This window comes from Limulus polyphemus, unplaced genomic scaffold (genome assembly GCF_000517525.1).
Source record: "Limulus polyphemus unplaced genomic scaffold, Limulus_polyphemus-2.1.2 Scaffold1415, whole genome shotgun sequence".
In the NCBI taxonomy this organism is placed as follows: domain Eukaryota; kingdom Metazoa; phylum Arthropoda; class Merostomata; order Xiphosura; family Limulidae; genus Limulus; species Limulus polyphemus.
The window spans coordinates 198,683-214,394 of NW_013667025.1; the positions used below are offsets into that span (position 1 = coordinate 198,683).

General features: G+C 34.7%; 1 protein-coding gene across 5 annotated transcripts in view; it reads right to left on the bottom strand.

The window, feature by feature from the left end:
- LOC106463467 (poly(rC)-binding protein 3-like) overlaps nt 1-15,712 on the bottom strand; it is a 212,854-nt gene that overhangs the window by 194,836 nt on the left and 2,306 nt on the right. For 2 of the 5 annotated variants that reach the window (XR_001291061.2, XM_022390965.1), the window contains exon 1: nt 3,738-4,116. The exons of 1 other annotated variant lie outside the window; for it this stretch is intronic. The gene's annotated coding sequence lies outside the window, so the exon portion shown is untranslated. Of the gene's footprint in view, nt 1-3,737; nt 4,118-15,712 lie in introns of those variants that run through there. 2 more of the 5 variants (XR_002611502.1, XM_022390962.1) reach the window with 2 other exon arrangements.

A 15,712-nucleotide genomic window follows, 5' to 3' on the forward strand; every position in this document is an offset into this window, starting at 1 on the left:
CATTCAAAAGATGGTCGTAATTATTTAGGAAATCAGATATATATATATATATATATATCTGGACAGGATTCTCATCCTCCAGGATAACTGGGGTACACTCAAGAGATGCTCTTCATTGGTAGAATATCAAATATCCATCTATGCATGATCCCATCCTTCAGGATACTGAAATACATCAAAAGCATGCCCTTGATTTGTCAGAATATCAAATTTCAATCCAGTCATGGTTCCATCCTCCAGGAAAATAAAGCACATCTAAAGCATACCCTTCATAAATTAAGATATCAAACATTCACCCATGCATGATCCCATCCTCCAGGATACTAAAGTACGTCTAAACCACATCCTTCATTGATTGAGATATCAAACATTCACCCAGACATGATCCCATTCTCCTGGACAATAAAGCACATCTAAAACATGTCCTTCGTTAGTTAGGATATCAAACATTCACCCAGGTATGATCCCATCCTCCAAGACAATAAAGTACATCTAAAACATGCCCTTTATAGATTCAGATATCAAACATTCACCCAGGCATGATCCCATCCTCCAGGACACTAAAGTACATCTAAAGCACACTCTTTACTGGTTCGGGATATCAAACATTCACCCAGGCATGATCCCATCCTCCAGGACACTAAAGTACATCTAAAGCACATTCTTTACTGGTTGGGATATCAAACATTCACCCAGGCATGATCCCATCCTCCAGGACACTAAAGTACATCTAAAGCACACTCTTTACTGGTTGGGGATATCAAACATTCACCCAGGCATGATCCCATCCTCTAGGACACTAAAGTACATCTAAAGCATGTTCTCCGCTCTTTAGAGTAACAAATGCCTACTCTCGCAAGATTCATCTAAGGGATAACTTAAACACGCTCTTCGTTTGTTTTTTTTTCGAATGTTAGAAATCTATCTAAACATGATTCTCATACACCAGGAAATATAACGACTGTATATCCAAAACATGTCCTTCATGTTTCAGGATATTCAGACATGTCCCGAACCTTCCTAGGCATTGAAAAGTTAACATAATTTTATATAGATATCTAGACCCTTTATTTTTAACTAGACAGAGTAAAGGGTGTCTTCGCACTGTTGTTCTGATTATCCAAGGTATAAAGAATATGCTTAGGTCATGGTAACATCATCTTGATATAAAGAATATGTTTCGATCCTGATAACATCCTCTTCATATAAAGAATATGTTTAGATCCCTGTTAACATCAGCTTGGTATAAAGAATATGTTTCGATCCTCATAACATCCTCTTTATATAAAGAATATGTTTAGACCCCTGGTAACATCACTTTGGTATAAAGAATATGTTTAGATCATGATAATATCCTTTTGGTATAAAGCATATGTTTGGATCAGGATAACATCTTCTTGGTATAAAGCATATGTTTGGACCATGATCATCTTCTTGGTATAAAGCATATATTTGGACCTGATAACATCTTCTTGGGTATCAAACTTTATTCTTTCATCTTATACCAGAAATAACCTAGACCACCACCACCTATCTGCTACGATGCTGGAATCAGACCTTTTAGAACCACCTTTCATGCCTAATACTAATGGTTTATCTGAATTGTATTTTCTTCTCAGCAATGCCAAGGAATGAATTTCTGGTCTTCTTCATACAACAGGTTTATCCGGATCTCAACTGGAAGTTGAATTATTCGAATAGACCACTGCTCCATTTCCAACATTTCAGTTGTCTATTATTTGTTGCCAACTAAATTTCATAATAAAATTTGTTCGTGTATCTCTGGCTTAAGAATTCAAGGCATTGTATATTGGATATATATATATATACACTATAAATACATACGTCCACTCTTTGTATGTGTGTGTGTTATGATTACCCGGAATTCTTTATCCACAAAGAAAATACAAAATGCTTGACAAAAACACATAAATGAACTAAAACCAATGTACTGTTTGTATCAGTTGTCTGTCTATGGAGGGGTCACTTATTCTTCATGATACCAAAAATATTTAAAAATACAATTCTCTTTACTAAAAGCTATCTCTAAAAATTAACCCCCCTTTTCCATGGTACTAAACACTTGTCTCGACCATCCTAGCTCCATGTCTCTGAATACCAGAATAAGATATTTTTTTCAACTGACGTTTGTTCAGACTAGCCTCAATTTTCCATGGTACTAAACACTTGTCTCGACCATCCTAGCTCCATGTCTCTGAATACCAGAATGAGATACTTTTAACATAACGTTTGTTCAGATTAACTTCCATTTTCCATGGTACTAAACATTTGTCTCGAAAATCCTAGCTCCATGTCTCTGAATACCAGAATGAGATACTTTTAACATAACGTTTGTTCAGATTAACTTCCATTTTCCATGGTACTAAACATTTGTCTCGAAAATCCTAGCTCCATGTCTCTGAATACCAGAATGAGATATTTTTAACCTAACGTTTGTTCTGATTAACCTTTATTTTTCTGGATCTCAGATCATTCTTTCCTGTTCTTAATGACAATGAACGTGTGTCCGTGATCCCCTCTAACCTCATGGATACCTGGGATCTTTTATCAATACGCACATCTCCCCACATAAAATATAACAAAGGGCTATCTGTGCTGTGCCCACCACGATTGTCGAAATCCAGTTTTTAGCATTATAAATCTTCAGACTTAGCGCTGAGCCACTTAGGGGAGGGGGAGCTTTTTCATATTGATATCAAGAGCAATGTATACACACTATGTGTAGCCTTGCAGAATACTCTAAATATTCACACCTTTAAGTCTCTGTATTTAAAGTGCATGTCGGATGCTTATTCTATCCAGAATAACTTTAAATGCCCCCAGACTGGACAAGTGTGAGCAACTCACACCATTTCGGGTATCGCTAGCAGACTACACATAAGGCGTAAAACTAGCCTAGTTACTGTAACTTTAGCTTACGTGCACAGGGCTATGGTAACATTTATAATTTATTTCCTTTTCCAAATTTTTACTAATTCCTACAAAATTTTACTTATCTGAAAAGGAAGAAAAAAAGGAGTCAGAGTATTATCACTCCCCACCCAGTAAAATTTGCTGTCGATCATTACCATTTGGCCAGGCTCGGCCATTTTGAAAAATCCAACATCGATCGTAAGTGAAATGCGCTCACTGTAAGCCAGAAGTGAGCTGAGCGGATTATGATCCCAATGATCAATTCATATTCTTGACGATCCTCAGATTATAGATACACAATATTACAGTGCAGCGCGGTCACAGCCTTTTCAGAAACACACACTATATACTGCACAACGTGAATTATAGTTTATGTGAAGAAAACTATACATTATGCGGTTCATTTAAATTCTCCCCCAGATTTATTTTACAAGATATAAATCAATTATTTAGAGGCAGTAGGCGATACTCATAATTTGTAAAAATATAAGAAGAAGATATAAACAAGATATATCTTAAAACGTAAACTAATGTATCCATGTGGTTAAATAAATAAATGTAATTATATGTAATATCATGAGATATCACTGAGACGTCCTCATTTAAAAGACAAACAAACTAGCGTGACAACAATGTGATGATAGTTAAAATAGTTTGGATAAGAATATACTTCTTTTCCTTCGTTCTTTTTATTTACTAAAAAAAAAGCTTTGAAATTAAAAAAAATATAGTTGGTTGTATAAAAAAAAAACACAACGTTTTACAGCTAAATAACAGAGCGTGATCGCTAACCCGAAACTTACCTGTTTTTGGTGTACCTTTCACATGTGGAAATATCCTGAAGCTGGCGAAGAAGTGTAGCCCATGCAATGACAGGAAGGCAGGCGAGTAGAAAATAAATCGTTCTCTGAGAAGAAGGAGAGACAAATTATCAAATCTCCCACACCAGTGTTTCTCTAGCGTTTATTAATAAGCCTTGTTACGACTGGTCCACACTGTGTGCACAGACTGCGTGCATGGAAGCGTCTTACTCACGGAGAGACGAAAACGAGGCTCTAGAATCAGTGAGTTTTAAACCGGGTCTTGACAACCCTATTGCGTTCCACCAATAAGCGTAGGATAAACACGCAGCTGATTACAAGGCGTATGAACGCGGTAAAGAATATCATTTGAAAGAGTCGATAACCTTCCACAGATCCATTAACTGTCAAAGTGCAACTGAAGCTGGTGTTCGAACCAACAGAAATAAATCCACACTGAAAGTGAAAGAATTCCAGGGAGACACCTCAAATTCTTGTGTTCCCAGTGATATACGAACGGAATAAAGAACTAGCATTCAAGACTTCCTTTAGAGTTCAGTGAATTCGCTTATACTTTTTTAACGTTTTTCGTTCTGGAATTATGGGTGAGAATAAATCAGGACACCAACGTCACATTTTTCAGTTTCTTTAATGTGTAAAGTTACGCTGATATGGTGGGATATATATCAAATTGTATGTTGCATTTTCTTTTCCCATATCCTTAATGGTTAGTGTTTTTATAGTTTACCAAAAGTAGAGAAAAACCATACCTAAGTTATAAAATAGTATCGGGATTCAGGATACATACCGTTGAGCGCTAAATTCTTGTATTAAAAACTGTAACACGTAGGATAAGAATACCTATATCACGATACAAATTAACAAAAAGAGCCAGTTAAAATGTAGTCATTACACAGGCCTGCGATGTCTTGATATTTTTACATGTTCTACAGTAATTCCTGTACGCTGAATCCGAAAATGATATTCATATTTCTCCATCACGTACAGATTTTTCACAAAACGTCATATGTACTTTTACATAAGTGAATCATTTTCATTGAAATCGGGCTACATTTTATTATGCTTAACATGTTGAAAACCACTGGCTATAGATTTCTCTAGACCAATCGCGACGTGAGAGTCTTATCGATCGTTCTAGAACCCACGAGAAACATACCGCTAGTATGTAAACGGTTAACAGACGCATGACGTGTCATTTCTGGATAGTGTTTGTTTGTGCGTGCACTTTGACAATATTTTTTTCTTTTCAACATTATATATTCGTCGCTATGGCAACAAGAGATTGTGTAAATTACCCAAACATATTCTGTTATATTTGTGGTAAATTTGATCTAAGTAAGAGTTTTTTTTTTCTTCTTCTTCTCGATTTTTAGAAAAATCCTTACGTGATAGAAAAAAAAACTAATATTATTTTAAAAACCTGCGTAGCTGAATTATGGAAAAACCGTTATTAAAACCACTTTCTGCAGTCTGAATATGTATATTCTTTTGTTGTCAGAATGGAAAATAGCATAAAAGTTGAGCTTTTTCTTATTTCTTTCGGAAAGGCCTCACAGTGAATTGAAAAATTTATGATATTATCGTTGGTACTTGATAAAGACGAACGGTTTAATGTTCTGTTTATTTTTATCTTAAAGTTGTTTTGTACTCTCGCAAACAGGGAGCAAATAACAGATAAATATAATTTCGAAATTATCTTTAGCAAAATACTGAGTAATTAGTTTATTTCACGACTGAAATAATTTTAAATCTCTTTTCTCTGGAGTGAACGTTTTTTTTTTGTTTTGAATTTCGCGTAAGCCCTCCAGTGGCACAGCGGTATGTCTGCGGACTTACAACGCTAGAAACCGGGTGTCGATACAAACAAACAAAAAAATTCGCGTAAAGCTACAAGAGACTATCTGCGCTAGCCGTCCCTAACTTAGCAGTGAAAGACTAGAGGGAAAGCTGCTAATATTCACCACCCTCCGCCAACTATTGGGCTACTCTTTTACCAGCGAATAGTGAGATTGGCTGTAACATTATAACGCCCCCATGGTTGAAAGGGCGAGAATGTTCGGTGACTGGAATTCGAACCCTCGACCCGCAGATTGCGAGTCAAGCGCAATAATCACCTGGACATGCCAGGTCCTGGAGTTTTTGTTTTGGCGCAAAACTCCACCATGGGCTATCTGTGCTGTGTCTATCACAAGGTTCGATCCACGAATTATTGCAATGTATACCCTTAAGCTCACTGCTTAGCTGTTAAAGTATCAAAGGAATTTAAATCTAATTCGATAAATGTCTGATTTATTATCCACGGCAACAGAACGCCAGAACAATGACAGAATGGAGAGAAACGTTTTTTTTATAACAAAGCAACTTATTATATATATATATATAGGACGTAGCCTAGTAGTCTGTGTCCTGTTTTCGTACACACAAAAAAGCGCTCCGTACTTTGTGTCCGCGGTGCGCTATAGGAGTGAAAGTCAAATCCCATTAGTGGATCAGACAGAGGTAGTTCATGAGTGGCGGTGGGTGCTGTTGACTACTCGTCTTCTCTCTAGTCTATCAGTCCAAAGTTAGAGACAGCTATGCGCATATAAACCCTTATGCAGCTTTGCGAAACAATTCTAAAAATGTGTAACCAACTCAGAAACACAAATAAAATAAACTATTTTACATATTCATTTTACTCTTAGTTGATTTGTTTGTTGTTGAGCACAAAAGTGGCCATTAGTACTTGCCTATCTCATGGATCGAGCCTTGAATTTTAGTGTTATAAGCCCTTAAGCTTACCGCTGAACCATCACGGGACTCAGGGATATTATACTGAGAAGAGGAGTTAATATAAGTTTACAGAATGTACTGGGGGAGTTAATATAAGTTTACAGAATGTACTAGGGGAGTTAATTTAAGTTTACAGAATGTACTAGGGGAGTTAATTTAAGTTTACAGAATGTACTAGGGGAGTTAATATAAGTTTACAGAATGTACTGGGGGAGTTAATATAAGTTTACAGAATGTACTGGGGGAGTTAATATAAGTTTACAGAATGTATTAGGGGAGTTAGTATAAGTTTACAGAATGTACTATATTGAAATACATCAGAAAGTCAACGTCATTACATGATCCACGTTTTCTAAGTTGATAATTTAAAACAATGTACGTAAATACATACACCAGTAAGAGATGATAAAATCATAAGTATTTAGTTTCAGTCGGAATTATGTTACGAGGGTTAGGTAGCCAAACACAAACACAAAAATGACGTTTCGCACCCGAATTTTACCTGAAAGAGAGATTGATTTAGAATCGTGTACTGTCCCCGAAATTTTGTAACATCGGGCCATTTCATTTTAGATTCGAAATAAAAACACAAAATTATACCTAAAAAAAAAATCTATTTTCAAACACTGAGGGGGAAAAGGGGGGAAGTTTTAATAGAATTATATATCTTTAAATACTTTTACTATTTTTTAAATATCTAATAAATCACTCAGTTTTTTTCTTCTTCTTTTTTCAGTTTCATACGCAATAAATCCGCAGATGGTTAACTTCTGCTTGTAGGTGTTCTTATATATTGGCTATCGTAAATGCCAGTTTCAGATCGTTTCCAAAAGCCCACGAATGAGTAGCACGACTAGTCATCTAAAACACGTGAAAGCTGCTGATGCGGATAATCTACTTTATAATATTGAAGTACACCCACTTCAAACTTTCGTCGGTTGAGGATTCTACGAGAGACCTTTCTGAAATGGCAATAAGATAAGAGTAGGTTGTGTAAGTGATTTAAATTATGTTACTGCTCAAAATAATTCAACGAGCAGAAACAGTAATAACTAGCTACGTAGATTGACAGAATATATATCCGACTGAAAATAAATATTAACAAGAATTTCTTCAAAATCGATGTTTCTGTCTCACTAGATAGATAATCGTGATGTTATTTAGCCAAGGGCAAGTTCTAAACTACTAAAACTCGGGCGTCAGCGGTAATAAGCAAACCTAAAGAGATGTGTGAGAAGAAAAGTTTATATATCTTATGGGCAAATGGACAAATAATATACTGTGAGTAAAAATGTAACGTTCATCAAAACAACGTCAGGAACTTTCTTTACTGTTATCAGATTATAACACCAAAAATATTCAGCGGATTTCCATCATATTTTGTCCACGAGTTAACCTTCCAATTATAGAACTTATGTTATATCTTTCACCACCGGTTGGGTCCGAATAATGCATCATGCTGAGTAATCTTTAATTAAATGTCTGTCTGTTACAGCATTCAGTGTAAGAAGTGACAAAAACTGAGTAAAATTACTCATCTTCTCTGTAAAATACACAGAGGACTCCAGCAGCATTAACTGTAAAGAAGTGACAAAAACTGAGTAAAATACTCATCTTCTCTGTAAAATACACAGAGGACTCCAGCAGCATTCAGTGTAAGAAGTGACAAAACTGAGTAAAATTACTCATCTATCCAGTGTAAGAAGTTACAAAAACTGAGAAAATTACTCATCTTCTCTGTAAAATACACAGAGGACTCCAGCAGCATTCAGTGTAAAGAAGTGACAAAAACTGAGAAAATTACTCATCTTCTCTGTAAAATACACAGAGGACTCCAGCAGCATTCAGTGTAAGAAGTGACAAAAACTGAGTAAAATTACTCATCTTCTCTGTAAAATACACAGAGGACTCCAGCAGCATTTAGTGTAAGAAGTGACAAAAACTGAGAAAATTACTCATCTTCTCTGTAAAATACACAGAGGACTCTAGCAGCATCCAGTGTAAGAAGTGACAAAAACTGAGAAAATTACTCATCTTCTCTGTAAAATACACAGAGGACTCCAGCAGCATTTAGTGTAAGAAGTGACAAAAACTGAGAAAATTACTCATCTTCTCTGTAAAATACACAGAGGACTCTAGCAGCATTGAGTGTAAGAAGTGACAAAAACTGAGTAGAATTACTCATCTTCTCTGTAAAATACACAGAGGACTCTAGCAGCATTTAGTGGAATAAACTGTAATAGTGATGGCATTTTTTGTTTACTTTTTTCTTTATGACTCATATGTCGTTAGGGACTCTGTAATTCCTAAATTCCCAGACACACACACGTAATTTGGTGCATACATTGTTTACAAGAATGTGTTTAAATAGTGCTCTTATTGGCAATTCTAGAAATATTGATGTGTGCACATTATCTCAACCGGAAACAGCTTTTTAAATAAGTGGAAACAAATGTACTGTGTTATAATTTTGGTATATGTGGAAACGACTAAAAAATGGGTCAACCAAAGGTATGCGAACGGATTTGATAAAATATTTATCACAGACATTTAGTTTTAAAGATTTTACAAATTGTGTTACTTATAGCATAATGACTCTACTGAGTAACAAACCAGATCATTGGGTGGTTAGTTTCAACAAGCTTGAATAAAATAATATTTATACAGTTTACGTTGTTTTTCTTGTTATTACTACGAGAAATGTTTCTTGCGGTAGGACTTACGGACTCATCAAGCAAACTAAGGGCCCTCTGGATTTATTTTTACATCTTAAAAAAAAGCTATAATAAAACACAAAAAATGTATGTTAAAATAGATTAACACTGACTTGTGTTAATCAAATGGGCTTTGATGGGATTAACATACAATATACTACAAAACAAAATGATCTGAAATGGAAACGGCGGATGATTCGTGCTTAAAAGATGTATGCTTAATTTCCCTACTCGAAAAATGATCGATTTTAACATTGTTTTTTAATAATAAACATTACTTTGTTTTTATCATCCATTTTACAATAACTCTTAACCCCCAGAAGTTAGTTTCTGTGTTTATATAGACAGATAAGGGGAAGCGGATACGTGAATAAAAAATATTTAGCAGAAATACATGTATACGTGGTTGCTAGGTGACTGCAGGTTTCAGCGATAAAGGGGTCTTGTCAAAATACCACTAATTGTGTCACGTCACAATAGGATGAAACTGTAAGCGTTACTATGGGAACGCGATAACAGACGATGAAGACGAGAATGGTGATGTTTGTACAGAGAACAAGGGTTTTCCAGTAGATTCAGTAGTTTTCGGAATATTTTACGTAGGAAGAACATTCTTCGTGTTTAATCAGGTGAAATGTTAATAGTTATTTTATGTCCTGTACATGGAATGTGACACGATTTTCATAAATCTTTAATGTACATACATGCATATATTATATAAGCCAAAAAAAAGGTTGTTTAAGCAACTCAAAAATTTAAATAACCTACAACATATTCGTTAGGTTCTGGACTATTCTCTATCTATCTTAAATTAGACTGACTAACAATTAATTACCAATTGGTGTTCTGTTTGTTATCCATTGAAATTGAGAATGACAACTCCATCTGGTGAAGAGTAATGAAGCATAAACGAAGAACAACAAAGATACATAACCCTGTTTAAAAACATTTGCACACTGAAAAAAAGAAACAAAGGCTTATTTGTAAATACTAAACTTTCGTTTTACGATCAACTGAAAATAACAGTTCTGATTCACAGCGCCGCCTAGGTTCGGGTGATGTTAAAGTACTTGATCAAAATTATAAAAAAAAAGACATCACAACACGTGTATTATATGTTCATTACACGAGTAATGGAATGATCTACATTATACAAAACATATGTCTTACATTTATTACATAAGTAACAGAATAATCACCATGATACAAAATATGTAAGTATCCTATGTTTATTACATGAGTAACAGAATGATCACCATGATACAAAATATGTAAGTATCCTATGTTTATTACATGAGTAACAGAATGATCACCATGATACAAAATATGTAAGTATCTTATGTTTATTACATGAGTAACAGAATAATCACCATGATACAAAATATTTAAGTGTCTTATGTTTATTACATGAGTAACAGAATGATCACCATGATACAAAATATGTAAGTATCTTATGTTTATTACATGAGTAACAGAATGATCGCCATGATACAAAACATGTAAGTATCTTATGTTTATTACATGAGTAACAGAATGATCACCATGATATAAAACATGCAAGTATCTTATGTTTATTACATGAGTAACAGAATGATAGCCACGGTACAAAACATTTAGGTATGTTAGCATATTGGTGACTTCTCCAGAAAAGTCGTGTGTTCGAAAAGTAATTTGTTAACAAAATGATATAAAAAAACAGGTCAAGTATGTCTTAACAATAGTCACGCCTGTCTAAAAATAGGCTAGAATCTCATTTAAACATTATGTTAAGTATATTCTCAAAGAAGCTGACGGCTAACGCCCATCATTTGAAGTGCAAGTCATAATTAAGATCACAACTGTGTCTTCTAATTCAATTGTCTCCACATTTCTTTAGTTTCCAGTAAATCGATTAAAGCATGCTGATTACACATAAACTAGGTCAGTTATTCTCTACAGTTACATCAAAACATATTTGAAAGATTTTGTGACCACAGAGGAACAGATCCTTATACGAAGTAATGAAGAAGTGGTGCCACATATTAGTAGAAATAGAAGTGGTGCCACGTGTTAGTAGAAATAGAAATGGTATTCTACTAACACGTAGGACCATTTCTATTTCTACTAGCACTTAAATAGAAATGGTATTAAGTGCTAGTAGAGATAGAAATGGTCCTACATGTTAGTAGAAATAGAAGTGGTGCCACGTGTTAGTAGAAATAGAAGTGGTACTAAGTGCTAGTAGAAATAGAAGTGGTGCCACGTGTTAGTAGAAATAGAAGTGGTGCCACGTGTTAGTAGAAATAGAAGTGGTACTACGTGTTAGTAGAAATACATTACAAGCACTAGAAATTTCAGAACATATTAAGTATCCTACATAGGTTGAACATAAATAAAAGAAAATATATTTGTATCCCATTAGCTCAATTTCCAACATTACAAATAAGCTGATAACACATAGAACATGCGACGGAGGTAATGGTTTGTAGACATTTAAGTCTACACGTTGTTAATTTGATACACGTGAATTTGAACTTAAGTATGATACGTAAGAAAAATATTTACACGTTGAGACTGAAAACAGAGATTAAAATTATATATATATATATTGATAGAGGGAGAGAATGCTAGGCAATAGAATAGGTAGGTATTCAAACGAACAGTCTACAAAGACTTTAATGCATACGAGAGCAGCTGCTTCAAATACTTTCAATGGAAGGTGAAACTGAAATCCAAGCCGATGAATAATGTATGGGAATGTAGTTAGATAGCAGATGTGATGTGCAGAAATTGTGTATAAATGTATCATTGAGAGGAGAAGTTTCAGAATTTTACATTTGAATAATTTAGATAATACTCCATTAAAACAGAATCCGGGAACTGCTCAAATATATATGTATATACACTCTCTGAAATACCAAGTGCACGCTCACTTTAGTACAACAAATAATTTATCCTCTACATGGCTAAGTAAATATCGTTAGGATAATAATAACCTACTGGCAATATACTGTTTATATGCAACGGAAATTCTGAGCACACCAAAGATAAACAAATTTTGAATCCTTAAAGTCTTAAAACGTTTATACTTTTTATAGGGAATTGAATGGAAAACAATTTAAATTACCGAACCATCTTTACATAAAGCTATTGATTGTTCTATACTAATGTGCTATATTATTATTATTATTGCTGCTTACATTGTAAAATCGGCCCGGCATTGCCAGGTGGTTAGGGCGCTCGACTCGCAATCTGTGGGTCGCGGGTTCGAATCTCCATCACACGAAACATGCTCGCCCTTTCAGCCGTTATAATGTGACGGTCAATCCCACTATTCGTTGGTAAAAAGAGTAGCCCAAGAGTTGGTGGTGGGTAGTGATAACTAGCTGCCTTCCCTCTAGTCTTACACTGCTGAATTAGGGACGGCTAGCGCAGATATCTCTCGTGTAGCTTTGCGCGAAATTCATAATAAACAAACATTGTAAAATACTTTATGTTGCTTTGTATTACGTTTACTATTATTTTTATATTAAAGTTTCACAAAGTTGGCTAGTTTATCTGGTGACATATTTTCGCTGTTTGATTCAGTGTTTAAGCGAGGTAAACTTTGAAAATATTTTTCTAAGTGAGTACTGTTGTCCCTTTAATAAGCTTGTAAGTAGATTATAGTAGTTGCTTAGAACATAGAGATTGTAATATAATTAACCTATGATCAGAACTTCAGTAAATAAGTTATTCAGTAAATCACTGTTCAGGCGAATTTATAAGACAGTCTCAGCTGTAAGAAGTTATGTAGCCAAAGTAATCGTTTAACGATACAATTGTCTTTGTTTCAAATAGGCCCGGCATGGCCAAGTGGTTAGGACCCTCGACTCGCAATCTGAGAGTCGCGGGTTCGCATCCCCATCCCACCAAACATGCTCGCCCTTTCAGCCGTAGGGGCGTTATAATGTGACAGCCAATCCCACTATTCGTTGGTAAAAGAGTAGCCCAAGAGTTGGCGGTGGGTGGTGATGACTAGCTGCCTTCCCTCTAGTCTTACACTGCTAAATTAGGGACGGCTAGCGCAGATAGCCCTCGTGTAGCTTTGCGCGAAATTCAACAAACAAACAATTGTTTCAAATAAATAGATGCAAATTAACATTTTTTTTTTTTTTTGCATATAACAACATTTACACTAAGTTTATACAATTAGTTTAACAATTTCGATTATAAGTATACTTATCCAATTCAATTTCTAAAGATCCTAATGCAAAACAGACTTTTTATTCACTTCCAACGTTTCTAGTTACAGTTGCTTATGAGAGATATCAAAATTGTATAATAAAACGAAAATCCTGTCGTACACCTAGATAAAAAACGTTTCTGGAATCTTACAAAAAGATTCAGTTTGTAAAAAATAACATACCAACAAACACTATCACTATGGCAACTTGAGTTCTTTAAACCTATCGTTAACAATATTGGTGATTTGTCTTTTAGCATTAACAATAATTATAATTAGATTAAACATTTTTTTATTACATCACAAAGTACTCTACAAGGTTTTCAATATTTCTGTCTTATCTCCCGTTTTTAGACGTTCTGCACAGTTTACAGGTATATTTTTTTAAACCCAAAATAATAAAAAACATAACTATATTTTCTATTTAATTTAATACATTATTAAACCTTTCTTTTATTCGAAATGGGTAATATCAAACAAACTGCACGCTTACTCTAACTGTTTACCATATTTTTGTGTATTCCTTGATCTATACATATATCCAATGCATCATGATTACAAACATCGTGCATTTTGTTCGAATTCAGAATGTTTTCTTTCCTCATGAGTGGCGACGATGCTCAAAATAAACTCATCTCAAAAGGATGAAGCAAAACAGAACATATTTATTTTTCCAGACGACTGTGGAGTCTAAGTAATAGCTTGAATAACGTAGTTTTATGTTCTTTCCTTGTGTTTATAAGTATTTGGCATACATCGTAGTTCCACGAGAGTTGTACAAACATACACAACAACTTGACTTAAGTTTTGGGTATATTACATTAATTTCCCAGGTAATAAATAGAATTTCGAATGCTTTTATAGTTGGAAATTATTGAACATAACTTTTGAAAATAATGTTAATTGATTAGAAGTTTATTACAAACTTTTAAGTTACGTCCCTCCGAATCGGTGTCTCTTCTACGAAGTCAGTATAAGTAACTTATCACGTAGCACAGATGTTTCGAGGATGTTTTATTTAAATGTTTGAGCTTATCAGTTCTTTTCAGAGCTGTTTATTAAACAAGATGTCTGAATGTCTATTTCTTTTTAACTCCTTCTCCCTTTTTTTTTTTTGTTTCTTGTCGCGCACACATATACATACGTAGTTTTTAAGTTGGTTCACTTTCTAGATTAGTTAAAGAAATAATAATAACGTCGATTTTTTTTTCTTACTTCTATAGCATTCCATATTAAAGGATTTCTGGGGCAAAAGGAAATAAGTTTAACTCAACCCTTAAGAAATGATCTTGCGCTCACTGAATTTTTAAAAACAACCCATGAATACATGGAAATAGCGTATCAAACAATAAATATTAATGCAAGATGTGATTCACGTTTTTATCTCTAATTATTTTCGATTTCGTCACACATATAGCAAGAAAATCAGAGACGTATTTACCGAATTAATTACATATTAGCGTACGTTGGTGTATCCTGGTTTATATCTGAGACTACTGCGATTAATGAGGATATATGGAGATATTAAATAAATATCAATAATAGTTTGCACCGAATTAGGGAAAACATTCAACTCTTTAATTGAACACGAATGGTCAAACCGGCATGAAAAATAAGCAAATACTGATGATTTTTTTTTAATATGAGCCGGGCGTGGCCTATTGGTTAGCGTGGCAGACTGTGAATCTGAGAGTCCATGTAAGAGCGCATGATGGTCAAATTCCACTATTCGATCAGACAAGAGTAGCCGAAGCGTTGTCGGCTGCAACTATTGACTCTCTACCTTCACTCTAGAATTCAAAATTAAAATGAGATACTGCAGGTAGTTCTTGAGTAGCCTTGAATTCGTTTGTTTGTTTGTTGAATCTTGCGCAAACTTACTCGTGGGCTATCTGCTCTAGCCATCCCTAAATTAGAAGTGATAGATAAGAGGAAAGGCCCACCACGGGTATCGAAACCCGGATTCTAGCGTTGTAAATCCGCAGACTTACTGCTGTGCCACTGGGGGCAGATAAGAGGAAAGGCAGCTAGTCAGTACCACCCACCGTCAACTCTTGGGCTACTCTTTTATCAGCGAAAAGTGGGATTGACCATCATCTTATAATGCCTCACGCGAATATCAAACACAAACCTTTATCTATATATTTTTAAATACTTTTCATTCGACAAACGCACATATTACAGTTTAAGGTCTTTCTACTTAATAACATGTTTCTTTTTCTGTGACAACATGAGTGAATAGTAAATAAATAAAAATAAACAAAAAA